Source organism: Mobula birostris, chromosome 1, assembly GCF_030028105.1.
Source record: "Mobula birostris isolate sMobBir1 chromosome 1, sMobBir1.hap1, whole genome shotgun sequence".
NCBI classification, from domain to species: domain Eukaryota; kingdom Metazoa; phylum Chordata; class Chondrichthyes; order Myliobatiformes; family Myliobatidae; genus Mobula; species Mobula birostris.
The window spans coordinates 176399090-176425809 of NC_092370.1; the positions used below are offsets into that span (position 1 = coordinate 176399090).

Here is a 26720-nt window from a genome sequence, read left to right on the forward strand (position 1 = left end):
AATTTATCTGTGAAGAGTATAAATGTTTAAAATATGATTACCATAAAATTTTATACACTTTCTCTGAAATGGTTATGTATTTGATTAACAAATGACTCAAACAAATGAATAACTTGCATGAGATTGATTGAGTAGAAGAACAAGCAATTTATAAATTAAGTACCTTTTTTGCAGTATGTTGGAGAAATTAATATGTATTCATCAAATCATTTTGTATTTCAGCTAAGTATTTCATCTTTCACTAACTATGTACAATATTTTGTTGATGCAACATTTTTATTATAAATTTTATGCTAGTTCAAATTGTTATTAGATGCAGATTTTCCAGTGAACCATTTTTAAGGTTTACATTAATGTATTCTCTGTAATGCTTCTTAAAACAAGAATTGCCGTGAGTTGAAATATCACGGTGTACATTAGTAACACTTAACATTGATAAACTATATGGATTAGAAGGTACTGGTATGAAAATGTAACTTGTGAAAAATCAAATTATTTTTGGATGTTTCAGCTTTTATTTTGGAAATTCGATATTAATGTGGTATACACACACGTGCTTTATAATTAGAAGTGTAAACTAGGCTATCATCCTGATCTTATAACAAATAAATTGTGCCAGGCACATGCTATTTAAATGTTTTTTGGTCGTAAAGCAATACAATATGGCGAATAAATAGAAACAGTTCAAGTTCGCTGGCACTGATTAAAAGCCAGTTTGCTTTTCTTAAATAGATTGTGTTTTGTGGCTGTAAGTGTCTTTGAAAATTATTTAAGAGGTCTTTTCTTCCTGCTGTGAGACATGAATGGGCACAGGTGAGACTGAGAAACCACATTGTCAGATGCGTTGCTTGGAGCCTTGAATCATGAGGTGGAAATAAATCCTTAATCTTTTGGAAGTCAGGAAAGCTTCCAGGTATTTGAAAAGTGCAAGTGAGTAAAGACAGCAGAACATGTTAATGTCAGGAGTAAAGCTCAAAAGACAGGGATGTAGTACCACAAAAAAATTTGGTGATCACCTATGAATGATGAAGATTGTTAAGTATGTACTCAAATGTTATCCCCCACCAAGTATACCGCCAGACCTGAAACAGATCAGTACAACTACCTTATTACCATCAAAACAACCCCCCCCCCCCAAATCCCTTCACATCCTTCCAAGCTCTTGATTCACTTTCCAAAATTCTCTTAGCAGTCAAAACTGGCATGTAACTTTCATATGTTCACTTACTCCACCTTGCCCTCACTGGCTTGCATCCATCCCTTAGTGTATTGACTCACCCAAACTTTGGATCAGCAAGTGCTTATGCAGCATCTGATGCATACGTTTCCACTGTAACACAAGCAGAAGCTAACATCTGAGTTTGCAGTGATAACTTAAATGATTCTCTTTGCAAACACTCAGTCTTGTGTAAGATTGTTTGCAGCCTTGGAATCTCTGAATACTGTCAGTCTGGTTCTGGAAATCAATGTTAAAAGAAGTTTGGTTAAATTTTGCAAGACCACAAAACTGTTCCCCAGCAGATTATGACTGATGAATGCCACACTGATGATGCATTTGGCCATATTTTGTGGAACATCAGTCTGTTGTTTTCTGCTGCTTTATCTATCAAGTTGACAGCCTGTCAACCCAGTCCACTGGAGTTTATGCAGAATTGTACATTCAATTTCAATACTGTCAAGGCTCATGGCTGTTCAAGGGCATTTTTCAAAGATGTTTGCCATATTTTCTACTACTGTTGCAGATGACTCATACTTCAGTCCGTAAAAATCCAGAATTATAAAATTTTATGGCCACTACGACCTTCACAGATATTGACAACTGATTCTGGCAGTTTGTGGTTATATTTGTGGCTGCAGCATGTGGTCTATCAAGTCAGGATTTTGATAGTGAAGCAGAGTCTCTTCATTAAAGATGGAAAAACAAAAAAACCTCAAAATACTCTTGCTTGGTTGGACATTGTACTGAGTGCATTATTTTCCACACCATTGCCTTCTCCTTCTTTTGGCTTGTGATTAAGCTCTGTGTGAGTTTCCCACATCTTTCCAGTATGCTGCACTGCCATGAACTGCCATGGAAACACCTCAATAATGCCACAGATTGCCATTTGAAGCCTATCAATTTTTCGGCAACACCATATTGTGTAGACTATTAAAACTGTCCTAACTTCTGCTCATCAATGTTACCACCTGGGAACTTGTGGGTACTTCTGTGGGTGCAGGTGTTTCCCACATGCTGCTGTGTTCTCAAAATGACAAGTTATTTTAATTTTGAAGCAAATCACTCCTGTAATGTCCAAGCAGTGCTGAATTTCATGGGTACTATGTGTAATTGAAAGAGAAATGCTTTGTTTTATAGAAAGTCTATTATTTGACTGCACCACTTAAACTGACATCTATTTAACCGTCTAATAACAGTGAGTTACTATTCTGTTTTGTTCTGTAATCAGGGCAGGGCTTAAAATCAGATTTCCACAATTTAACATTAGCAGAAACTTTATTAGAGTTGGGGATTAGACCAAATAATTGCTTGAAACTTATGTGCAATTCAGTAAGATCATGGATGATCCTTTACCACTTGTCTTTACTATCGTATTCCTTTGTCTTCTGATTCCCTGACAATCCTAGAATTTATTTATCCTAGCCTTGAATATATTCAATGACTGAACACGTATACTTCTCTGCAGTAGAGATCTATAATAATTTATAATCCCTGCATGTCTTGTTCAAGCTCTCTGGACTTCCAACCTGCTCTTTCAGCAAGCCCCCAAGTTCCTGAACAGGGTCTTGGTTCTGGATGGCTTATGTTCAGTGACCATGTGAAAATGCACAAATAATTTTTGCAATGCTTACTGTAGGTTCAAGGCGTCAAATATTGAAGTTTTCATGGCAAGACAGTAATGGTGTGTTATAATTACTGGGTCATCATCTACATTTCCTGATAAAGTACATTACCTATAATTTTCTCACATTTTTCACATGCCGAATTTAGCTGTCACAACTTGAAACACTCGCAGAACTTCTTTCCCTTTCCTTCCACAGGAAAGAATCTATAGCAGCTCTCAATCCTGCCCAAGTTAAAGTTAGCCAACTTACTGCAGGCTAGAGCCTATCTGATATGCTGGTTATTTGATGGTGTACTGTTCACTAAACTACGAACAAACAAGTTACATCCATAAAGAAAAAGTTCAGCTATCTAACCAGCGTGGACACCTCAAGTTTGAGAAAAATAATTACTAATCAATTGTGGCTATCAGACTAAGGACTGTCCTTTATGGATAACATTAAAATATTGCTCAACAATTCCTCTTTTCTGGTGATATAAAATACCCTTTAATTCAGTGGTTTATCTTGTTTTGTAATGTTAACTTTATTTCGAATGATCTAAACTTGTGGGCTTTCGTCATTGAACATTTGGCGCTTGAAGACTGGATTTGCTTTTGTATTGCTCAAATGTCAACATACTGTATCTTTATTTTGTATGTGTATTGGTTAATGTTTCTGAATTAAGATTAAATACCTTAGTGTGGGTTGCCTAACCAAAGCTTGCCTTTCAAATACTGAGAGAGAGGAAATTACAAAATTAAGTGTCATGAATTTCATTGAGAGGAACAAAATGTTAATCAAGAATCAATCTATCAGTTATTAATCATTTAACAATCTGAAACAGGGGTTCCCAACCTTTTTTTTATGCCATGGACCTCTAGCGTTATTTGAGGGGTCTGTTTCCCCCAGGTAGGGAACCCCAGATATTGAAACACTGAAATAGTTTTGCATTTCTTGTTATGGGATAGCTTTGCAGGAAGCAAGTCTGATTGGCACATATTGCTGACAGCTCAGTCAGCAACTTTGTTGATAGTTCAAGTTTCTTTAGGTTGGAACAGCTAACTTCTCTTCTTGGGAGGAGGCCAATTATTCGCAGGCTGGAAAACAAGAAGAGGAAATTGAAACGCTGAAGTGTTCTGCAAGAATAACAGTGTTGGTGCACAAGCTGGCCTGAAAACTAGGGAATTAGGAGATAAGAATCTCCAGAACTCGATGGCTGCATTTTACCCCTGGTATCTCATGATTTTCAAGAGAAGTAGCAGTAGCAGGAATAGGCCATTATCCCCTTGTGTCTGCTTTGCCTTTCAAAAGCATTATGGCTAATCCAGTCTTGGTCTCAACACCATTTTTCCTGCTTTCTCTCCCCATAGTTCACTCCCTTTTAGTTTAAATGTCTTCCACTCTCCTTGGATATATTAAATGACTCTGCTTCCATGGCAGAGAGGTGTAGAGAATTCCAACAAACTGAGGGGAAAAGCTTATTCCTCATCTATTTTTCTGCAGAGTAGTGAGTGCGTGGAATCGGCTGCTGGCAGCAGCGGTGAAGGCAGAAACGATAGGGTCTTTTAAGACAGTGGTCCCCAACCACTGGGCCGCGGACTGGTACCAGGCTGCAAAGCATGTGCTACCAGGCCGCGAGAAAACGATATGAGTCAACTGCACCTTTCCTCATTCCCTGTCATGTCCACTGTTGAACTTGAATGCAGGTGAGGTCATTACCCACGCGAGGATATCAGTTGGTTATTAACCTACAACTACTCGATGAGTAAAAAACAAACGTCGCTTGAGAGTTTCTTTGGAAGAGGTGGTAGGGGACATAAAAGGCCCAACGATGATGATAATGCAGAGACAGCTGAGGCTGAGACTGCAAAAAGAAGAAAGCTTCCTTCAACAGAAAATACGATGAGTCGTACATAAAATATGGCTTTATTGCGACTGGTGACTCACACGGTCCAAGTCCCCTGTGTGTGATATGTGGAGACAAGCTGTCTAATGAGGCAATGAAGCCCTCAAAACTGCTTCAGCACCTTGAGTCCAAGCACCCTGCACTTAAAGACAAACCTGTTGAGTTTTTTGAGCAGAAAAAACGTGAGCAAGCAGAACAGAAGCAAGTGTTGAGAGCCACCACCTCCACAAATGCTGCTGCTCTGAGAGCATCGTACTTAGTGGCTAGCTGTATTGCTAAGGCTAAGAAGCCTTTCACTGTTGATGAAGAACTGATTCTGCCTGCTGCCAAGGACATGTGCCATGAACTGTTGGGAGAAGCTGCAGCTAACAAGATGGCACAGGTTTCTCTTTCAGCTACCACAGTTTCAAGGAGAATCGATGACATAGCAGAGGACATCGAAGTACAGCTGTTGGAACGGCTTAACGAGTCTGGTTTCACTACCCGAGTCAAAAAGGTTGCTCCTGAATGCCAGTCTACACACTGTGTTACACACTGGGAAATGCTGGCTAGCCGAAAAACAGCCTATTGAGTGACATTGCTGAAGCTATCAGTCACATCAAAGCAAAAGCCCTTAACTCACATCTGTTTGAGCAGCTTTGCAAGGAAGTAGATGCAGAGCACAAACGCCTTCTCTTACACACTGAAGTCAGGTGGCGATCAAGGGAGAGAGCCCTGGCCAGGGTTTTTGAATTAAGACAGCAGCTGCAGAGATTTTTTTCAGGAAAAAAGTCACCAATGGCTGAACACTTCAGTCACGAGGAGTGGATAGCAAAACTCGCTTATCTGTGTGACATCTTCAAACTGCTCAGTGAACCCAATTTGTCACTTCAGGGGAGAATGACAACTGTCTTCAAGTTGGTAGATAAAGTGTCTGCTTTCACAGCCAAACTGGAACTGTGGGTCGGTGAGTGGACAGGGGCATATTTGACATGTTCCCAACATTAGCTGGGAATTTGGGAGAGACTGAGGCTCATATCTGGTGCGCTAACACCTATCTTCGCTGTCGACAGAATTCGAGCGTTACTTCCCAACCACAAATGACCCAAGACGTGCAAAGGAATGGGTCCCCGGTGAATCATCCATGTCAGCGCAGGAAGAAGATCAACTCCTCAAGCTTGCAAATGACGGTGGGCTGAAATGTATGTTTGACATAACATCTCTGCCAGCGTTCTGGATCAAAGTCAAGGCTGAATATCCTGAGATAGCCATGAAAGCACTGAAGACGTTGCTTCCATTTCCAAAATCATATCTCCGCGAAGCGGAGTTTTCTGCAATGAATGCAATGAAAACTAAATTGCAGAATAGACTGGACATAAGGAACCCCCTTATGACTTATAATTGACTTATCAGTATATTCATGGGAGGAAAATATGCACTGTGTGTTTAATATTAAATTCATTATATAAACCCTTTTAGAAACAAAATTGAGTGTATTAGCCACTGATAAGTGACTTATAGTTGACTTATCACCTATATTCCGATCGTGATTAACACCCCCCGCGGTTGGCTGGTCCGCAAGAATATTGTCAATATTAAACCGGTCCGCGGTGCAAAAAAGGTTGGGGACCCCTGTTTCAAAAGACTCCTGGATGGATACATGGAGCTTAGAAAAATAGAGGGCTATAGGTAAGCCTAGGTAGTTCTAAGGTAAGGACATGTTTGGCACAGCTATGTGGGCCGAAGGGCCTGTATTGTGTTGTAAGTTTTCTATGTTTCTATCCTCTTAAATGGATAATTCCTTTTATAGAAACAGTGCTCCCTAGTTCTAGATAACCTATACTAGAGAAAACATCATCTCATTGTTAACTTTGTCACCTCACCAATTCCCCAGAATCTTCTATATTTCTATAAAACTGTCTCTCACTCTTATGTACTCATTGAAGTTCACGAGAATTTCTTTTAACGTTTTGATTTTCTTAAGCATTTTAAAATTAACTTTTTCAACTTAAATTAAAATTAAATTTGCCCTTGGATATTCATGAGTAGATTTCTGACCATGGAAACTGCTATAAGACTCAGAGCTCCACATGTCTAACCATATATTTTTAATTATTTGGCCAAGGGGTTGCTTAGTGGAAGAGTAAAAATAATATATTTTGATGCATAAAGGGGCATTTTCTTTTCTGAGCCATGTTTAATTTTGTGCTTTTCAGATTTTGGTCAGAATGTTGCAGTCTGAGCTCTGCAAGTTTGTCTAGATGTATTTTAAAACTGAATTGGAAAAAATAAATAATCACAAAAAACAGTACGTAATATTTATATGTCTTTGTATTGTATTGATAGTGGTTAGTGTTTCATGTTTGGCGCCTCCAAAGCATCCTACATGTCACCATCATCTTCTGTGGGCTATCCATCAAGATTTAGTCCATTGTCTCCCATGTAATCTCATTTCTTCTGTTTTCCAAGTCAGAGTCAATTCCTGCAGGATTGTTAATACCCCTACAAATAGTTTATTTCTCTCTTGAGGTTCAGGCTTATTTTAAGAAGGGCTAACAAATTATAAAATGGCTCTTTTGCCAATATTATAACCAGTAAACCGTAATTTTAGTACTGACTGAAGTCTTTTTTGAGTAGGTAATATAAAGCTGCCAAGTTGCATACATTACAATCAAGTTGTCTGTTTGAGTCTATCCAGTTTAACCTCCAAAATATATTGAAAGGGCTGAAACTTCTACGAGGCTGATTAATTTCATTTGGTGTATTCACCAGCATCTGAAATATTTGTAAATTTCAAAACGATCTATTTCCCTCATGAATAATTTCAAATATTGAGCTTGCCTGATCTTCAAATTCTTTGTCTGATCTTTGTTTGTCATTTTTTGTAATACATTTATTTGTATTATCTGACATTGGAGTAGTTACTGCTGTCTGAATTTATGCACCATTTAGAATTCTTGTAAAATGTACTCAGTGGCCATTTTATTGGGTACACCTGTACACCTGCTTGTTAATACAGATATTGGATCAGCCAATTATGTGGCAACAACTTGATGCATAAAAGCATGCAGACATGGTCAAGAGGTTCAGTTGTTCAGACCAAACATTAGAATGGGGGAAAAATGTGACTTTGACTATAGAATAATTGTTGTTGCCAGATGGAGTGGTTTGAATATCTCAGTAACTGCTAGTCTCCTGGGATTTTCATGCACAAGTCTCTAGAATTGCAGAGAATAGTGTGAAAAACAAAAACAAAAAAAAATCATATCCTTTGGGCAGCAGTTCTGTGGGCGAAAACACCTTGTTATTGAGTGAGGTCAGAGCAGAATGACCAGACTGGTTCAAGCTGGCAGGAAAGCAAGTGACTCACATAACCACATGTTACAACAGATGTGTGCAGAAGAGCAACTCTGAATGCACAACATGTTGAACATTGAAGTGCATGGGTTACAGCAGCAGAAGACCACAAATATACACTCAGTGGCCACTTTATTAGATACCTCCTATACCTAATGAAGTGGCCACTGTGTGTAGATATGGAGCATGTTAATATTAAGGAAAGAATTGTCATCTTATCTTGATCAAGGGCATATTGTATTTCAGTTTATTTGACAATTAAGTGTTCATAACTATTTCAGAATTACTCCAGTTGGGTTTCACTGAGATTGATAGAGTTCATATAAACACAATATTAATTAAATACATCTGCTTTTGAGGCTCTCAGTTTGGATCTGTAAAACAAAACACCTTTCAAAGCAATGGAAGCCAATTAAAGTTAAGGGCGCTGGGATATTGGGATGTTAGGATTCAATTTCCATTGTTTAATGAGTTTTATAGTAGCAGTGGGTGAACCTGTTTCAATTTTACATTTCTGTGATTGTGTTTAAGTATTGTTTTGCCATGTGGCAATAACACTGTTGGTACAATGGTTTATTGTGATTGCCAGGTACATATAGAACTCAAATGTGTGCAAGAGTCTGGTGGACAGCAAATCCATTTCCAGTTTCTTCAGTAGAACTGCTGAAATTCTTTTACAAAAAAATTTTGCATTTGTATCTTACCTTTTACTGCCTCCAGAAGCATCAAAATGCTTTATGGCCAAAACAGCACTGTGATGATAACTGCATAAATGAATTTAGTAATAGGGGATAAATATGATGCAGGAAACCAGTTCCTTGATGCTTTGCAAAAACATTGGGATCTTTTATATCCACCTTGAAAGCAGTTGTAATGTTGGTTTTAACATCAAAATGAGAAGAAGGAATATCCCAACACTCCTTTGGTACTGCACTGGAGCATCAGCTTAGTTGGGTGTATAAGAGGAAGACAGAAGGATGAATACAGGGCCCTGGTGGAGGACTTTGTCAAATGGTGCATGCTTAATCGTCTGCTGCTCAACATCAGTAAGACAAGGGAGATGGTGACGGCCTTTAAGAAGACTAAGCCTACACTGCTCCCTCTTACTATTGATGGTGAGGACGTGGATGTGGTGAGGACCTGGGTGTACACCTGGGTGACAGACTTGAGTGGAGCACCAACAATGAGGCTGTGTACGAGAAGGGCCAGAATTGTTGTTTCTTCCTGAGGAGACTAAGGCCCTTTGCAGTATCAGGCCTCTCCTTCACATGTTCTACCAATCCGTTGTCACTAGTGCAATCTTCTATGCAGTGATGTGCTGGGGCAATGGTATCAACACGAGTGATGTCAACAGGCTCAATAAAGTGATTAGAAAGTCTGGCTCTGTTGTAGGAGTCAAACTGGACACACAGGAGGCTGTGGTAGAACAAAGGACCCTCTGAAAAATCCTGGCAATTCTGGACAATGTTTCTCATCTTCTACATGCCACAGAGGCTGAATAGAAGAAAAATTTTAGTAATAGGATAAGACAATTGCGCTGTTCCAAAAGGTGCTATATGAGGTCATTCATGCCCTCAGCCATTAGGCTCTATAATAAGTCAACCTATAGCCAGGGGAGTGACGACTCCCTCCTGTTAGACATTTGTGGTGACTTTTTTTTTATTCTTTCTTATCTCTCTTCTAATATTTGTATATCTGTGCACTACTATGACACTGTAATTCCCTTTGGGATCAATAAAGTATCTACCTTAGATTATTGTTTCCTAGATGTAGTGGGACTTTAACTCCCACCCTTCTCATTTTACACACAAGTAAGCTATCAATTGAGTTATGACTGTCACTAATAATGTGATTGTAGTGCATTTAAAATAATAAAATTCTGAGAATTCCAGGTTTTGCAAGTGAAATATCAAATTTTGTTTTATATAAATTATGCAAACAAAATAAACCAGTGTTATATTTTCATTAGCTCTTTTTAGGCAGTACTTCGAGATTAAGGACGACTTTTTTTTGCTCCACACCATTTTTGTGGATTCTCGGTTGGATGATGAGCCCAATACAGAACTACAGACAAAGTAACGGATGGTGCAGGTAGTGGCTGTTTGGACAGGTGTATGGGTAATTTGCTGTTTCTGCTTAAAAGTAGGGTCTCTGTGTGTTCTCAAAGCATGGCCTTGTCATTCTCAATATCATCTAAAATGTTCTTTCTCCGCTTTGATTAGTCACAATGCAGCATTCTGATAAGTTGTAGATACAGGAGATTGTTCGCTGCTCCAGATTCCAACATCCACAATGTGCCAGAGGACTTCAGCAGGCTAAATACTGTCTGTTGGTGGAGGAAGATTGTTCACTATCTTAAGTCAAAACCCTGCATCATTATTTGATTCCTTGCATTTATTTAAGGAGGCTTTCAGTATTTCTTTGAATCTTTTCATCTGCTTGATGATTTTCCCCACAAAGGAGCTTGAATTGAGTGAAAATAATTAGTGGTGTTTTTCCAATTCTGAGATGGTAGGTTCTTAAAGTATTGAGGAAGGCAGGGATCACCGTTGCCTGGTTGATTAGGGTTTTTTTTTACAAGTCTTTAAATACCATTTTCCTCAATCAGCTGAAGGTTGTGCTAGTGCATGAGGCAAGGATGAATTTTATCTGCGATGTCTGGTTTTTGAGAGCTTGTTCCTGAGGTATGAGAAGGGAGTACTTTTTCCAGGGTTTGACCATGAAACTTGATTGTCAGACAGCAATATGGGGGCCAGTTGTAGAGGAGCTGGATGTTGAGTGCAACAGGCAGACTCTCTATCACCATGAACTTGTCTTTTTTTCTTCTGGAGGATGTTCAAAAATACAGCATCTCGAAGGTCCTCAGGAATTCTTCCTTTTTCCAGGCACAGTTGATAAGGCTGTGAATTTGTTAGCTGAAGATTTTCACTGTTGAGAATGAGGACTTCAGTCATAATACTGTCTGCTCTCAAGGCATTGTTATTTTTGAGTTGGGATATGACCACCTGGTTCCCTGTTGGTTAGGAGTAGTGGCAAGGCTCACCTGGATAGACTACTGTGGGTCTCATGAGCTCTCATGTCAAGGACTTTCGTGTTTTCAGTAGCTATTTGAAATGTTTCTTTGAGTGGGTGTTAAGAGCCTCCCTGTCATGAATAAGTTCATCCCTATTCATAATTTTAGGCTGTGGAGTGGAGGGGGAGATGGTGAGACCTTGACTTTTGGGGCCATAGGAAAAAAAAAACACATTTGCTGAGTTCCTTTTGCTGGATTGCTGCTTTTCCCTTAGAAAGATGGAACTTAAAATCCAGGCATTTTTTATAGTTGTGGTTAATTCACTCCCCACTCCCCTTATCATTCTCAGTAAACCAATCCTGGTGTTTATTGGTAGAGAAGCCAGAGTCTCTGCACATGTGCTAGTTAAGGTGGACATCAGGACAGTTTGTATGCTGTGGATACCTTGCTGCTCCCGTAGACTGAGGTTTGTCAGGTTGATAAGTAGGCACTGAGATTGCACGGTCATGTTCTTTAAAGCTTTGACACTGATTTCTGGCATTGCTTCTGTTGACTCTGGTGTTTGAGGTCAAGTCAGTGAAGCTAATAAAGCAGATTAGAATGTGGTTTCACAAACATGAGAAAATCTGCATTTGCTGGAAATCCAAAGCAACACAAACAAAATGCTAGAAGAACGCTGCAAGCTATGGAAAAGAGTAAACAGTCGACGTTTTGGTCCGAGACCCTTTGTCAGGACTGGGAAAAAAACATGAGAAATCGAAGTAAGAAGTTGGGAGGAGGGAGGAAGAAGTACAAGATGATAGATGAAACCGGGAGACGGGGAGAGGTGAAGTAAAGAGCTGGGAGGTTGATCGATGAAATCATTCATAGATGCTGCCTGGCCTGCTAAGTTCCTCCAGCATTTTGTGTGGGTTGCTTAGAAAGTGGTTTGTCCAGCAGTCGTTCATGTTTATTATGACACAGGTGATGTAGCCATCTTTACATTCCTTTGCTTAGACATCTATAAAAGGTAGCAGTTGCCAGTTTGTGGATGGTGTGTGGGTTGGGTGGGGGAGGAGTGGTTGCCATGATATCATATTCCTCTCTAAAGAAACCTATTTTTTATACATATATGTGTATGTACTGCTAGTTTTTGTGAAATAAAAGCTCTTTTGAGTTGTCCTCAATCCTCGAATTTATCAGTTTTTCTTCCTTTGGAATGCAGACCAATATACCTTGAAAGGTGTGTATGTCCATTATTCTATCGTAAATCCTTGCATCATGACTAATCAGTTGACAGACATTTGGTGAGAAGATTTGGAAGAAAGTTGCATGTTGTATATTTGCTTCTAGATAATAAACAAGTGAATAAACAAGACTCATTGGGCCGAATGGTCTACTTTGCTCCTACATCTTATGGAATGAAAAGAATTTGAAACTTTGTTTTGGAGTTCTCATGCAGCACTGAGCGAATGCTTGCTATAATGGAAGATTGAGATATGAAGTTATTTGTATTGGGATTGGGGTATTAGGATGTGCTCCACTATCTGCAACCGATGGTTGCATTTTGACAATTATGACAGCTGGCTGAGTTGAGGGGCAGTTGTTTCTTTGACAAGCTGAAAAGGACTCCTCATAGTGGCACTGAGAAATTATTTCTGGCAAGATTGCATTGAGGTAACTTCCAATTTTGGAGGACAAGAACCTGAAACAAATAACTGAAGAAGAGATCCAGCAAAAAGCACAGAGTATGAGGTGAATGGATAGAGCACAGGAACTCAGCAACTTCTTGACACATGGGGGTGGGAGGATGATTCAGTCACCCGTGACAACTCTAGTGCATGTATACACTTTCTTTCTTTTTATTTGAAAGTGGTGGAAATTATCCTTGGTTTTAAAATTGTTTTCACCATGGAAAATTTTAAGAATTACCAGAATTTAGGGACAATGTATGTGACAACCTGGATGCATCAGTATTATTACTAAAGTTAAAGAAATGCAAGAAAGTCTTGTTTCTATGTGCATACACAAATCATCTTTCACAACTTCAAAATGTCCTAACATGCAATACAACCTATTCTATGTGTGCAGGTCAGTGGGACTAGGCAGAAAATGGTTTGACACAGCCAAGAAGGGCCAAAAGGCCTGTTTCTGTGCTGTAGTTTTTCTATGGTTTCTACAACCAACAAAGTCATTGAAAAAATATGGCTGCCATTCTGTGTTTAGCAAAGTCTGTCAAAATTAATGTTCTAGCGACAAGGTAATGTGTTACTGATGAAGGTATAAATTGGTGGCCAGGATTCCAGAAGAACACCATTCTTTTTAAAAATAACCCTGGCTCTTCAGCACTTAATTTGAGAAGGATGTTTTGGATAATGCAGTACTTGAATAGTTTTACATTGAACTGTTACTTCAGATTGGTTTCAAATGGAATAAAACTTGAATCCACAGAATTTTACCTCTGCGTGCTACAAATTGAACATGGTTAATTAATGGAATGAGTTCTTATAAATTTTATAAGGAGCTGTTTCTACTGGCAGGTGTCATATCCATAGAGTATAAAGTAAAAATAATTGACAAAAGAACATGAAAAAATGAACTATTTTCATTTGCTCTGAGTTGTTAAATATTGTGATATTCATTACTCTGTGCTGCATTGACCCATTGATGTTGAACAGCAGTCAAAACCATTCAAGTTCTGGTTCACAGTGAAACACCTCCAAGTAATGTACAAATTGACTTTTTTCAGCAAAGTGTCATTTGCCAGGAATGCAGAGATGAGGTAGTAAGCCACTTAACTAATTGGATCTGGATGGGTTATAAACAATGCTGATAGAACTGAAAAGTAGCTTGTGAAGTGGTAGTAATACTAGGAATAAGGAAATTGTCACTTGATTGCAGAAGGATCTCTGATTTTTGTGGAATGTAAACTATTTTTCTATGAGAGAATCCCTTCTTGTCTGTTCAATGTCTTCTTCCTCTGTTCAGCTGGAAGATGAAATTACTGATGTCCGGTAAGGACACCTTTCTGATAGCTTTCCTCAACCATGGTGAACAGGAAGCATAATAAAGGCAACAGAGGTTGGTGGGAGCCACCTGGAGTTATTCAGATGCTGAGGATGACCAGGGCCTTTATCACCAGAAAGCGAAGACTCATAGGTTACCCCAAAGGACAGATCAGCAGCTGAATGTTTCCTGGTCTTTTTCACACACATTTTTACACTTTGAAACTTTCCTTTGAAATCTTCTGATATCAGCATAACATATCTTTAATTATTGAGAAAAGCTAGTTTGTAACGTACTGTGTTCCTCCTGACATTGTTCTGCTGCACTCATATGAAGCTTTGAGCTCCAATTTATGTTAGTCTTGGCTGAGATTAATTTGTATGATATTTGGCATTGTTATGTGTACACCCAATATTGAGAAAAGTTAAACCACATTTATTTGGATTGCAACTGAATATGCCTGGTCCAATTCTCCGCCATTCACTTGCACAATTTAGACCAGGTTGAACCATTCTGGAAAATTTAACGCTTGATAAAGAAGTGTCATATGATCCATTTTCTTGGCATCAGCAGTTAAATCAACTATGCATCTGAATTCTAACAATCGATTATAGGTACCATTCATTCCAACTTTGAATCTAAGTAACTCTTATTTAGATTCTGTTACCTTTTGAATGATATCTTTGAAAGTTATTGTTACATAAAATTGTTGAATTTGCACTTTATTGTTAAACTACTTAACTCCTGACAGAACAAATATTTCATGAAACATTACTTAAAAAGTAAGACATTATATGTGTCATGAAATATTACTTAAGAAAAACGATATGGAAGGACCAAGTTTGAGTTTCAGCATCTTTGCCTCAACCTTCCACCCTGTTGTCACTTACTTGGTCCACCTCTGACACCTCTCTCCCCTTTCTTGATCTTTCTGTTTCTATTTCTGGAGACAGACTATCTACTGGTATCTTTTATAAATGTACTGGCTCTCACAGTTATTTTGACTGTACCTTTTTCCACTCTGTCTCTTGTAAAAATAATATTCTCTTTTCTCATGTGATGGTATTGGGCTTGCTGACCACAAGTCTTCCAACACACTCTATGTGAGTCCCTGTTCATTTGTTCCTCCCCACTGGCACTTATCCCTGCAAGTGGAGCAAGTTCTACATGTCTTCCCTTGCCAGTATTCAGCATCCTAAACAATGCTTCCAGGTGATGTGACACTTCACTGTGAGTCTGTTGGGGTTAGTTATTGTATCTAGTACTCCCAGTGTGGCTTCCTCTACATTGATGAGACCGGATGTTAGTTGGAAAGCCACCCTTGAACACCTTTGCTCGTCTGTCACAAAAGGCAGGATTTCCCAATGGCCACTCATTTCTATTCAACTTCCCAGTCCTATTCCCATTCCAATATGTCAGCCATGGTCTCCTCTGCAGCCACAATAAAGCCATACTCACGACTCCTCATTCCATCTGGATTGCCTACACCTGACGGTATGAACATCGACTTCCCTAACTTCCCATAATTTCTGCACCCACACCCTTGTCTCTTTTTTTTATTCTCCATTCTGGCTCCCCTTTTCCCCTTCTCCTCGTCAACTACCCATCACATTCCTCTGTTGCCCTTTACCTTCCCTTTATCCCATGGTCCACACTCCTCTCCTATCAGATTCCTTCTATTTCAGCCCTTTATCACCTCCACCTTTCACCTTCCTTAATCTCCCTCCCCGACCCACTACCCATCTCCCCGTTATCTGTTTCACCTATCACCTTTCAGGTTCTACTGTCTCCCCCCGCCCCCCCCCCACCCCGATCTTCTTATTCTGGCTTCTTCCGCCTTTGTTTCCATTCTGGATGAAGGGTCTTGGTCCAAAACGTTGACTTTATTCCTCTCCATTGATGCTGTCATATCTGCTAAGTTCTTCTAGCATCTTGTGTGCGGTACACGTAATAAAAATTAAAAGTTGACTCAAATTTCTGATGGCACTGACTCTTTACAGTTTTGCATTGCTTTCCTCTCATTGAGCCCTTTTTTGAAGAAATTTCTCCTCAACTTAGGTTTAAAATACTGATTCTGAGTTACAGACTTGGCCATAGGAAACATCCTGCAAGATCTACCCTGCCGAGCCTTTGAAGAATTTGAAATGTTTTGATGCAATTGTCTCTCATTCTTCTAAACGCAAGGGAATATTGACCTAGACTATTCAACTTCTCCTTTCAGAACAACCTCCTTATCCAAGGAATTATAGAAACATAAAAACATAAAAAGGAGACAATTCAACTTCACAAGCTTGCGATGATAGTTCAGTTTGATTATAGCTGATCATGTATCTTAATACCCAGTTTCTGCTCTCTGCCCCAAGCACCTTTTATATCTTGAATTCTTTCTACCTCTTAGTTGTAGTCAATGGCAGACCACAGTACGTGTGCTTGCAATACTGTGTGTCTGACAGAGTGATCAGCAGCACTGGGGCTCCACAGGGGACAGCTTTGTCTCCCTTTCTCTTCACCATTTACACCTCGGACTTCAACTACTGCACAGAGTCTTGCCATCTTCAGAAGTTTTCTGATGACTCTGCCATAGTTGGATGCATCAGGCTGAGTACAGGGCTATGGTAGGAAACTTTGTCACATGGTGTGAGCAGAATTATCTGCAGCTTAATGTGAAAAAGACTAAGGAGCTGGTGGTAGACCTGAGGAGAGCTAAGGTACTGGTGACCCCTGTTTCCATCCAGTGGGTCAGTGTGGACATGGTGGAGGATTACAAATACCTGGGGATACGAATTGACAATAAACTGGACTGGTCAAAGAACACTGAGGCTGTCTACAAGAAGGGTTAGAGCCGTCTCTATTTCCTGAGGAGACTGAAGTCCTTTAACATCTGTCGGATGATGCTGAGGATGTTCTACGAGTCTATGGTGGCCCGTGCGATCATGTTTGCTGTTGTGTGCTGGGGCAGCAGGCTGAGGGTAGCAGACACCAACAGAATCAACAAACTCATTTGTAAGGCCAGTGATGTTGTGGGGATGGAACTAGACTGTCTGATGGTGGTGTCTGAAAAGAGGATGCTGTCCAAGTTGCATGCTATCTTGGACAATGTCTCCCATCCACTACATAATGTACTGGTTGGGCACAGGAGTACATTCAGCCACAGACTCATTCCACCGAGATGCAGCACAGAGGGTCATAGGAAGTCATTCCTGCCTGTGGCCAGCAAACTTTACAACTCTTCCCTTGGAGGGTCAGACACCCTGAGCCAATAGGCTGGTCCTGGACTTATTTCCTGGCATAATTTACATATTACTATTTAATTATTTATGGTGCAACTGTAACGAAAACTAATTTCCCCCGGGATCAATAAAGTATGACTATGACTAAGATGTCTTGGATACTATGGAGGATAGTACCCATGATAGAGCTGACTAATTTTACAACTCTCTGCAGCTTACTGCGATCCTGTGCAGTAATACCTCCCCCACCATAGCAGAAGGTGATGCAGCCAGTCAGAATGCTCTCCACGGTACGTCTGTAGAGGTTTTCAAGTGCTTTAGGTGACAAACCAAATTTTCTCGAAATCCTGATGAAATATAGTCACTGTCTGGCCTTCTTTATAGCTGCATCAATATGTTGGGACCAGGTTAGATCCTCAGAGACAGTGACACCACTTCGGATCCATCTGTGAGGATTGGTTATGTTCCCTCATCTTATCCTTCCTGAAGTCCACAGTCAGCTCTTTGTTCTTACTAATGTTGAGTGCAAGTTTGTTATTGTGACACAACTCAACTGGTTGGTATATCTCACTCCTGCACACCCTCTCATCACCATCTGAGATTCTGATAACAATGGTTATATCATCATCAAATTTATAGATGGAATTTGAGCTATGCCTAGCCGCACATTCATGGGTGTAGAGAGAGTAGAGCAGTGGGCTAAGCACACATCCCTGAGGTGCGCCAGTATTGATTGTCAGTGAGGTGGAGATGTTATTACCAATCCACACGGATTGTGATCTTCTGGTTAGGAAGTCGTGGGGCCATTGCAGAGGGAGGTACAGGACCCCAGGTTCTGTAGCTTTTCGATCAGGACTGTAGGAATGATGGTGTTGAATGCTGAGCTATAGTCAATGAACAGCATCCTGACATAAATGTTTGTATTGTCCAGGTGATCCAAGGCCACGTGGAAAGCCATTGAGATTGTGTCTGCTGCAGACTTATTCTGGAAATAAGCAAATTGCAGAGGGTCCAGGTACTTGCTGAGACAGGAGTTTATCCTAACCATGGCCATCCTCTCAAAGCATTTCATCACTCTGAGTGCCTGTCCTGTCCTGGTGTTGGAGAACTGTCCATATGTGTAGGTGGGTGGCAGACAGGAAAGGGGGTTGCTTTGCTTTTGTTTTTTTTTGTTGTTTGTTGTGTTCTGTGTTGTTCTGCCAGGCATTGTGGGCACGCTATGTTGGTGCCGGAATGTGTGGCGATACTTGTGGGCTTCCCCCAGCACATCCTTGGGTGTGGTGCTTGTTAGTGTATGTTTCCATGTACGCGTGTGATAAATAAGTCTGAATGTGAACCTTCCTCCTTCCAAACAATCAATTTACAACATGTCAATACATAGCCCTCGAAAGAATTTGGTTTAATTTTTCACTAATCCTTTGCTTGGACCACATCCAGTTGCACCACATCCATTGGTTTTCACTAATCTATTCTAGCAGTTACATCCTCAAAAAGATCTTCATTAGATTTGTTATACAGAAGTTCCTTTCCAAAAATCAAGGTTGATAGTCTAATATTGTTGATTCCTTCTAAATTTCCTTCTATTTCATCATTTATTAAATCCTCTTACATTTTCTCCATGACTGATAACGCGGTATGTAGTTTCCCACGTTTTTCTTTTGCTGTCCCTTTTTGAATGGTGAGATTATCATCAAACCTATAGGAGCTATTCTGTAATTTATAGAATAGAAAGTAAAGTAAGTTTATTGAAAAAAATGACGCCAATTAAAACATTCATTTTAATTAAAGTAAAGCAAATAAACCAGTTACTTTGGTTAATACATCATTTAATATTTCTGATTGTATAACCTTCTTTCAGTAGGATGGAGAAAAATAAATTTAGAGTATTTGCTCAACTCTGAGAACGGGTTTTAATTGCAAGTCACTAACTCTAACTTTTCAATACTGTAATTATTTGAGTAAATTTCATGAACTATAACAAGTGCTGGTTATTGCTTTTATAGTTTTGCTTTGCTGCTGCATTTACAAACTTCGTACTAATCCATGCATTTTAATCTACTGGTTTCTTTGGCAAAATGTATTGTTATTTTGGTTGAATTGTCATGCTTCCTATAAATAACAGCAGCAAACGTCAATACTGCAGTTTTATCTGCAGTCATTACCCAATAATATGGAATTGCTGTAAGATATTAGTAAAAGTGTTTGTGAATATTAGTAAAGCTTGTTGGATTGCTAAAATAAAAATAAATCTTTTATAAATCAAATCAGAATGAAGTTAGGGGAAAATCCTATTATTTTAGTAGTTTTAATATATTTTGCTTACCTACCAAATGAGCTCATTTAGAGAATAGAAACGGACTCTTTCAGCCCATCTCACCATGCCAATATTTACCAATCCCATTTGCCTTCATTAAGCCTGCCTTTAGCACATTTTCTAAGCAAATATTTGTCCAAATATCTTCAAACATTGTATCTGCATTTGCCTTTGTTACCTTCTCCAGCAGTTCACCCTTTGCATGGAAATACTTACCTCTCAGATCTTTTTAAAATTTCTATCTTGTCACCTTAAACCTGTGCTATATAGCTCTAATCTAACATGAGATAAAGATTCTGACAATCTGGGTATGGCACTCAGATTTTATCAACCTCTGTAGGGTCACCCCTGCCTCCTATGTTCCAGTGAGAACTGACCCATCTTATTAACTACAGTTTTCTATTCTCAGCAGCAACCCAATGAACCTCATCTGTCCACTCCCTTTTGCTGCCATGTTCTTCCTGTGGTGTGGCAACCAGAATTATACACAGTCCTTTAAGTCCGTCTACCTAATGTTTAGTACAACTGCAACATGACGTCCCAACTCTTTTATTCAATGCCATTCCTATAAAGGCAGGCATACAAAATGCCTTTTTAACTGGCCTATGAACCTGTGTCTTCACTTTCAGGAAGCTATGGGCTTGCACTCCAAGATCTCTTTCTATAAGAATGCTCCTTAGATTGTTGCCATTTACTCTATATGTCCTCCCAGAATCAGAATTCCCACAGTGCAGTACCTCACACTTGTCTGGATTAAATTCCATCTGATCTATGTCCCACTGTATCTTTAATATCTTTCTTTGCTATCTATGACTACCAATTCTTATGTTGTTTACTAACTTAGTAATTATACTACCAATGTTCTTATCCAAGGCAGCTCTAGGGCACCACGATAGGACAGTGGTCAGCGCAATGTTATTGCAGCTCGAGGCACTGGGTTTCAATTCTGGCTTCTTCTGTAAGAAGTTTGTACATTCTTCCTGTGAGCATGTGTGTTTCCTTCAGATGCTCTGATTTTCTCCCACAGTCCAAAGACATATTGGTTAGTAGGTTAATTGGTCTTTGTAAATTGTCCTGTGATTAGGCTGTGGGTAAATAGGTGGGTTGTTAGTCAGAAGGGCCTGTTCCACGATGTATCTCTAAATAAACTAAGTATGTTGCAAACAAAGGCCCCAGCAATCTGCTGTACACCACTTGTTACAGACTATCAGTTATGAAAACATACTTTCACTACTACATCTGCCTCTAATTCATTATCAAGCTAGTTTTGGATCCAGTTTGCCAGCATACCTCTCATCCCTTGGGCTGTAACCTTCTGGATTAGTTTACTATGTGGGACCTTGTTGAATTTACAACTGGGAACAATGTAGGCATCACTAACTCTTCCACAGATGGGGTGGGAAATGGCTAGTTAGACAATGGATGGGTTGTCTGTGTAGAGATGTATTCCTTCTGCAGTTTATGTAGGGTTTCTCTGTGCTCCTGATGCCTGCACTTTGTTTTCAATACCATCTTGAATGTATCTCCTTCGATTTGATCACTCATGGCTCAGAGGTTGCTATGAACCAGTTGGGTTGTGTACCCCTTCAAAAAAAATTTGAGCACATCTTTCAACCTTCTTCTCGGCCTTTCTGACAATTTGCTCCCCTGATAGAGCTTGAAATAGTGCGTCTGCTTTAGGAGTCTGGAACATAGGTCCCTTCGAAGATGAGAAAGAGGTCTTACTATTCAGTAATACAAAAATATACAAGGCTTTGAACAACTATTTTGTGTTGGTCTTCATAGTAGAAGATACGCTAACACAGTAAAGAAAGATGTTATGCTTGTGATGGGAGTTGAAGATCTTGATGCAGTTGGTATCACTAAAGAGGTAGTGCTGAGCAAACTAGTGGGCTTAAAGGCACACAAATTCCCTGGTCCTAATAGAATGCATCCCAGACTAAAAAGCAATTGTGGAAGTTACAACAGAGTGGATCATATCTAAGTTTGCAGATGACATTAAATTCAGTGGAAAAGCAAATAGTGCAGAAGCTGTAGAAAGATTTAGCTAGGTTAAGTCAGTGGGTAAGGGTCTGGCAGATGGAGTATAATGTTGGTAAATGTGAAATCATCCACTTTGGAATGAAAAATAGAAGATCAGGTTATTACAGGTCAACCTTCACTAATCTGGCACTACTGGGACCTGAGGAGTGCCGGATTAGTGAAAATGCCGAATTACAGAAGGATCACTTTGAGCAATAGCTAACCTTCACTAATCCGGCACCATTGGGACCTGAGGAGTGCCGGATTAGTGAAAATGCCGAGTTACAGAAGGATCACATTAAGCATCATCAGTGCTGGATTATCGAAGGAACTGGATTACAGGTAGTCGGATCAGTGAAAGTCGACTGTATTTAAATAGTGAAAGATTGCAAATGCAGTTTTACAGATGGACTTGGAAGTGTTTAAGCACAAATCACAGAAGGTTAGTTTGCAGGTGTAACAACTTATCAAGAAAGCAAATGGAATGTTGGCCTTTCATTGCTAGAAGGACTGAACTTAAGACCAAAAGAGATTTTGGAGATGGTGTAGTGGAGGTTCACCAGGTTGGTTTTGGAGATAATGGGGCTCACCTATGATGAGAGATTGAGTCTCCTGGGACTGTACTCACTGGAATTCAGAAGAATGAGAGGGATCTTACAGAAACAGAGAAAATTATGAAAGGGATAGATAGGATAGAGGCAGGAACATTGTTTCCACTGATAGCCTCAAGATTCGGATGAATAGGTTTTGAACGGAGATGAAGAGAAATGGGTTTTCCCAGAATCTGGAATTCTCTACCCAGGGAAGTAGTGGAGATGCTGCTTCATTAAATATATTTAAGACACAGCTAGATATATTCTTGCATAGTATGGAAATTAAATGTTATGGAGAAAAGTAGGTAGCTGGAGTTAAGTTCACATCCAGATCAGCCATGATCTCATTGAATGGTGGAGTATGCTCACTGAGCCAGATGGCATACTCTGATTGCTTATCTTATGTAAGATTTAGGAAGTCAAGGCTCACTGGTGCCCGGAAAACCTTGTATTTTGTGCCAGATCTGGGGATGTTTCTTCTTAATAGATCCAAAGCCTTTGCTAGTGCTATTGAAGACAATGACCAATGGAACACTGCTGAAGAATAATTTCTATTGTAATGCATGAAATACAACATTTAATTTGAATATGGATGTGACCGTTTTGTTTGGAAATACTGTGGTATGTCTCATTTCGTGAAAGCTGCTTTCAAATGGGATGTATTATCTCAACTTGGAAGATATACCTTATTGATCACTTAACTGCTTTTAAATATTTTGAGTGCGACATAAATGTTGCAATAGTGACTACAAAGTGTGTTTGCCATAATTTGAGATGTCTTAAAAATTTGTTGAATTCTATTTAATCTTTCCTTATTAGACAATTGTTTTTCTTGCTCAAAAGGGTCAACTATTCATTGAAGTAAAATTATTTATTCTGTGACTAACTATTCGCTTTTAATTTACACATCTAGTTATGAGTTGGGCCTTCTTTATATTAACTTGGCACTAAAATCTTTCCTACAGCTACGAAATTGTTAGGTCTTTAGAAAAAGTTTAAGTTGAGCTGTGTCCCATACTGCAAAAAATCTCTTCCCTCTGGAATGTTGGCATAATTATAGAACTGTGATTTTTTTTTTCTCCCAAGATATTTTCAGAGAACTAAAGTAGTAGCTTCTTGGGACTTGTTTTAATGTGTTAATTATAGGAAATGTATTTTTGCAATATTCAAGCATTTTATTTTTCAACAAAAGCTATCATTTGCTCATGCATACGATAGAGTTTAATACTGAATTCTTAATAGCTTTAATGCAGCTTCTGATTCAGAAATGTTCATGGCAAAACTGCTGGAAAGTGGCGCCGCAGCGGAATGTTGGCCCTTTTTGCCTTTCTGAAGTTTACATTTTTGAAGCACAGCACACTGGTAGGAGCTGTGTAACTGTATCTCCCTGCTGATCTAAACAGCCAGATGCAGTATAGCTAAGTTGAGCTATTGCGTCAATAAAATTCAGACTGGATGTCGCAACATGTTTACTATTGAAGTTTATATCCCGTTTATTGCAATCTTTGAGATCTGTACAGCAATTGATAAATTTACTTCTTTGAAATGAAGCAGACAGAATGTTCTGTGTCCTTAAGTAAATAGATTGTTGAATCTATCATTTATGCAGAGCCCTGAAAGATAAACAGGTAGTGGAATTCACCAGCTTCTACTTGAGAAAGTTCATCTGTAAAGGAAATTATGTCATAATTCTATCCTAAACAATGTGTTGTAATTGTTGAGAATACTAGTACCTAAGGCAATTCATATTCTGTACCATATTGTTAAGTAATTTGCTTCTACTTGGAACCTTACAAAGCAGTTTGCAATTTTCCTACATACTGACAAATTCTTGATCATTATCCTTAATTCTTCTTTCAGAGCAGCCTTAACCCCTTATTTATAATTGCTTGCCATTTTAATCCTCAATGAAGAATCTAGAGAGGATCATTTCTTAGTATACACATGACAATAATTAGTACAAATGAAACTCTAAGGGGCAAGATGGTGGGGTTATTTTTCAAATAGAACAGTTCCAGTATAGCTTTTAACATTGATGTGAGGTCATGCTCACCTCTGCATTCAACAGAGCTGCCTCATTAGTGACATTGAAAAACAATCAGAGATTAGATGATCTACAAAGATGGGTTTTGTAAAGGAAATGATCTTTCTTAAAAATATCTTTGTAATGATATCATGGAATAACTCAGATGTACATTAACTGCATAAACAATCTTGAAATTTGAATAGACTTTGATGGTTTAAAATTCAGAAGGTTTAAAGCCCTGGCAATAGATCCTGTGGACTTATTCTTTGTGGTTGAAAGCATTTTGGAAAGTCTTTAATTTAAAATGATTGTAGATTGCAGAATTGAAAATAGATGAGTTTCTTCCAGCAAAAGCTTGGCACTTACCACTTGCCTTACAAAGCAAGTTAATGTGGTTTATGTCAGATATTGGCCTCAGCAGAAGTGTGCTAAAGATTCACCAGAAGATTACCAAGACCCCAAAGAAAAGATTTTGAGTGAAGACTAAATAAACTAGGTTTGTTTTCTTTGGAATAAAGGAGTATGAGTGATTGGATTGAAGAGTTTAAGATTTTTGAAGAGAATTTTACTGTTGGATAAGAAAAATGTTTTCTATCAATAGTGACTTAAAGTAGAGGACACAATGTTAAACTCAGAATTATGTTATTCAGGAGAGAAAATGGAAATGTGATGAAGAGTGTTGAGCTTCCTTTCCATGAAAACAAATAAATGTTAGCTCAATTAATAATTTTAAATAAGAAATTATTGGAATTCTGCTCAATAAGGTACACAATCATATAGGGCAGGTGAGTGGAGTTAAGATACATTTCAGCCATGACCTTACTTAAGGTTCAAGGTTCAAGATTGTTTAATGTCATTTACAGTGCAGAAGTATAAAGAAGTTACTCCGGATCCAGGGCAGCCAAAAGATAAAGAATACAGTATTTAAAAACATAATAAATATAAATACAAATACATAAGATGACTTCTATATGTAGGTTGATCGTAGGTTCTTAAAGTGATGCTAGACATCAGAGTATCTATACATAAGATGACTAACAGGAAATGTTAAAGCAGTGGTGGTTCGGGGTGTGGAGGGGTGTTGATCAGCATTACTGCTTGGGGAAAGTAACTGTTTTTGATCCTAGTGATCCTGGTGTAGGTGATACGTAGCCTCCTCCCTGATGGGCCTGGGACAAAGCCCATGAACGAGGTGGATGGGACTTTTCATGATATTAATGGCCCTTTTCCGGCACCAGTCTGTATATATGACCTTGATGGGAAAGGCTGGTGCCAATGATACATTGGGGAGTGTTAACTTCCCATTGTAGAGCCTTCCTATCTGGTAAAGAGCAGTTTCCATACCAAGCAGTGATGTAGCATGTTAGGATGCTCTCTACTGCGTATCTATAGAATGACATGTGTATAGATGTGTACAGTCCAGCTCTCTTCAGCCTCCTCAGAAAGAAGAGGTGTTGGTGAGCTTTCATAATTGTGTAGAATGTATTCTGGGACGATAAGAGGTTGTGTGAGATGTGCATTCCCAGGACTTTGAAACTGTGCACAGTATCCACTGCTGATGTAAAAAGGGGTATGAGTGTTGCGAGTTCTGCTGAAGTCAATAACAATGCCCTTTGTCTTGTTGACATTGAGGAAGAAGTTATTTGCCTGACAGCAGGCCTTGAGCTCTTCCAACTCCTCTCGGTAGGCTGTCTCACCGTTGTTGGTGATGAGCCCCACCACCTTCATGTCATCAGTGAATTTGACAATGTGATTACTTGAGTGTTTGGCAGTGTAGTCATATGTGAGCAGAATGTACAGCAATGGGCTCAGCACACAAGCCTGGGGTAGATGCGTGTTGAGGGTGATGGGGTGGGGGGAGTGGTCATGCATCTTGACCATGAGGTCTGTTGGTTAGGAAGTCCAACACCCAGTTGCACAGTGGTATATTCAGAGTGAGGAGTAGTTCACCCTGGTCTGTGGGACAGTAGTGTTGAATGCTGATCTAAAACACAGAAACAGCATTCTGACACAAGTGCCCTTATTTTCTAGGTGTGTCAGAGCCAAGTGCATGATAGATGCTGTGGCATCTGTCATAGAGTGGTTCTGTTGGTAAGCATAAGTAAGTGTCCAATATAGCAGGGATGAAATTTTTGATATGTACCATTACTGGCTGTTTAAAGCACCCCATGCTGATTAGCATCAGTGCCACTGGATAGTAGTTGTTTAGTTCTGAGGATGTAGAATTCTTTGGTACAGGGATGATGATGGCTGATTTGAAGCATGTGGGGACAGTAGCCTGGATTTGTGGAGTACTTGGCCAGGGATGTTGTCTAGTCTGGTTGCATTACGGGGGGCGGGGGCGCGGGTGGTGCGGGGTGGTGGGTTGATTCTCTGCAAAGTCCTTCTCACGTTTACTGATTACAGATAGCGGCTGCTCAACTGGTAGCTTTTCTGGCCAGTGTTGTATTGCATTTCTCAAGGTGTGCATAA

The 26720-nt window shown here is 39.4% G+C and overlaps 1 protein-coding gene across 7 annotated transcripts in view; it reads left to right on the forward strand.

The window, feature by feature from the left end:
- fsip1 (fibrous sheath interacting protein 1) overlaps positions 1-26720 on the forward strand; it is a 415506-nt gene that overhangs the window by 74044 nt on the left and 314742 nt on the right. The window lies entirely within an intron of this gene.